The sequence below is a fragment of the Haliotis rubra genome, unplaced genomic scaffold (genome assembly GCF_003918875.1).
Source record: "Haliotis rubra isolate DU_JTF1 unplaced genomic scaffold, ASM391887v1 Scf1829, whole genome shotgun sequence".
In the NCBI taxonomy this organism is placed as follows: Eukaryota; Metazoa; Mollusca; class Gastropoda; order Lepetellida; family Haliotidae; genus Haliotis; species Haliotis rubra.
The window spans coordinates 55822-58811 of NW_025765813.1; the positions used below are offsets into that span (position 1 = coordinate 55822).

Consider the following 2990-nt stretch of genomic DNA (forward strand, 5'->3'; position numbering starts at 1 on the left):
GCTGTACATCCAAGTCTACCTCAGCGAATTCGCTAACACGAAAACGTTTTAAAAATATCCCCAAAACATTTCGTGAAATGTTCCAGAAACATTTTTTAAAATGTTTTATTCACGTGATTTTGTATGGTTCCAGAAATGTTTTAGAAACATTTTCAAAAACGTTTAACTATAAGGTTTTTAAAATGTTTTCCTGAAATGTTTTTTCGAGATGTTTTGGAAATGTTTTAAAAAATGTTTTATTCACGTGATTTTGTATGGTTCCAGAAAGTTTTAGAAACATTTTCAAAAACGTTTAACTATAAGGTTTTTAAAATGTTTTCCTGAAATGTTTTTTCGAGATGTTTTGGAAATGTTTTAAAAAATGTTTTATTCACGTGATTTTGTATGGTTCCAGAAACGTTTCAGCAATGTTTTCTCCAACATTCAGTGAATATATTCCATAAAGGTTTTCTGAAAACGTTTTATAGATGTGATTTTGTATGGTTCTGGAAACGTTTTAATAACATTTCCTTTGAACATATAGTTTTAACTTTTCAAGCATATAGAATAGCCCTGATAACAATTAGGTGGTGTTTTGTTTAAAACGTAAACCACTGGAACAAAACGTAGAACACTAACAGTTAACAATGTACATAATATGTCTGTGGCAAATAGTTAGACATATACATAGGGGCGTGTCTCACTTAGAAACAGCGTTAGTAAGACATATAGATGTCTAGACTCAACCCTTTTACTATATGATAGGGTTGGGTCTATACCTCTATATGTCTTTCTAACGCTGTTTCTAAGCAACACATGTCCCTATGGACATATATAGTTAATCTTTACAAGGACACCAAAACAGATAAAAGAATGGCAGACTTGTAATCAACAATTTTATTAATAATTCTGGAAACGTGTACACTTTTTCAGTTTGTTTCATTATCTTCTTCTTTGCTTTTGCAGTCATCCATATTTCTGAAATATAGAAAACTTTCAATAATCTTAAGCAGGTACTTGAATTGTGATATTTACTCAAACCTAGTGACACTAACCAGGAGACTAAGTCTTCTACCACGTTTGTACAGACACGTGTTTGGTGGACATGAACACACTATTGGAATGTAATGATTGATATGATAATATCCAGAATCATGCTGAATACCAAAGATGTAGCAAGCACAGAATATCACTTACTGGTCAGAGGCTGGGTACAAGTACAAATCAAATCTTGCAATAAGAAGCCCAAAATATATCAACATGTTTATAGACAATGGTATTTAACAGCTGCACTTACATAATTCACAGCTCCTGGATTATTTGATGTATTCCTCCATCATGTGTTTGTATATCCTGGAATGCTTGTCTCATATTCGCCCTTGCTGCAATGAAAATAACAATGTTCCACATTATCACAAGTTATAAATTGAACCGTTTTCCATAAAGCATATAAAGTAGATCTAGTTAGTCTCAAGTTGAAACATACTATGTAATTGCCTCAAGTTTTTGGTGGGTGCACATTTACAACAAACTTGGATTACTGGCGAGCGTTTCTAGCCCAGAATCCAAACTGGAATTGATTTATTACACATCTATTGTAACTAGCTACATGATTCAAGCCTTACACCCGGAACAGTCGCAGCTGCAGTACGATTTCGTTGCGAGCATTGTAACCAGATTCTTCAGTTTTCGATCACGATGTTTTCGGTTTCACCGAAACATCATTTCACCAAGAATTGTAACTTTATTTGGTCCAACATTTACTAAACTGAGACCACGCCATTTTCACTATGGAATACTGTACCATGAAAAATCATGAAAAACCCTAATCCCCACGGTTTCAAACGATGTCACTTATATATTGGTGTCAAACATCGACATTGTTTATATATCCTTCCTGCAAAAGCAATTAGATCAATATTTTTATGTAAATCATCACCAAACATTGATCACCTCACTGACAATATATTGTGATAGTCTGTGGCCATACACTGTGGTATAGCAAGTGGCCATACAGTGACAACTCATAGCCGAGGACTAGTCATCGCCAACGCCCGTTATAGTGTAGGCCACACGTTTATTTCTGGCTCTTGTCTAGAAGGGAAATACATCTATCCAAAACCGATCAATTAATTTGTCTGGGGGAAATTTAAGAATACACAGTGTAAACAGAGTACCTTTAATAAGAGACCATATAATAAATATTATTATTATATCGTCTCTGCTTTAGTATAGCACTTGAAAACATGCGGTAGTAGTGGACAAACAACAATCCGACAACCCAGCAGATGGTCACTTAACATTTAGTTTAGTCAGTGTTAATTAACAAGAATGCGTCTGTCATTTCTTTTAAGAAATAGTTTTTTATAACATGCACACACTATGACAGCCAGTAACTATCCCACAGTCAAGTGGATCAGAAACTAATTACGAAATTATTTCGATTCCCCATTTTCGTGGTATAAGATCGACTCAACTTTCCAACGACTTAAACGAGCAAAGTTGTCATAGTTTAAAAAATTGAAAATTAGCTGCAATGTTAAATTAATAAAATGTCCTTCAGAAATAACATGGAAAAAATTAACAACGATAAGGGCCTCCCAGATTGTATCACCTATTTCAGCACGGCTCCCTTGGGGGCTGCATAAATCGCCTTACACGCGCATGCCGCGCGTCGTTGGATAGATGTGTCCTGTGGCTACACGGAGAATGTTTCCGTTTGTTTTTTACGCAACTTTATAGCCGAGCAATTAAGGTTTCTGTGATTTTAAGCTGTGCGTTTTTCTTCCACGTAGGCCCCGGTGGAAGAAACTTGTTCCACCCAGCCTCCGGTGGAAGTCGCCTGCGCCATGGCATTTTTCAAGCCTTCTACTTTGTCATATCTATGCATGTTATACGTTCTTGGAAACCTTGGGAAACGCTCTCTCCAAATATGCAAACGTGAATATTGTGCTGCCCCTGGTAACCAGTCCAGATTGAAACTCCGACGTGATGTTTTGTGTAATTTTACT

At 35.9% G+C, this 2990-nt stretch overlaps 1 long non-coding RNA gene across 1 annotated transcript; it reads right to left on the reverse strand.

Moving 5' to 3' along the window:
- Positions 1-861: 861 nt before the first annotated feature.
- Positions 862-1316, reverse strand: LOC124273661. Its single transcript, XR_006897710.1, has 2 exons — positions 1277-1316; positions 862-957 (listed from the first exon to the last, which is right to left on the reverse strand). It is a non-coding gene; the product is annotated as an uncharacterized LOC124273661 (long non-coding RNA).
- Positions 1317-2990: the final 1674 nt, after the last annotated feature.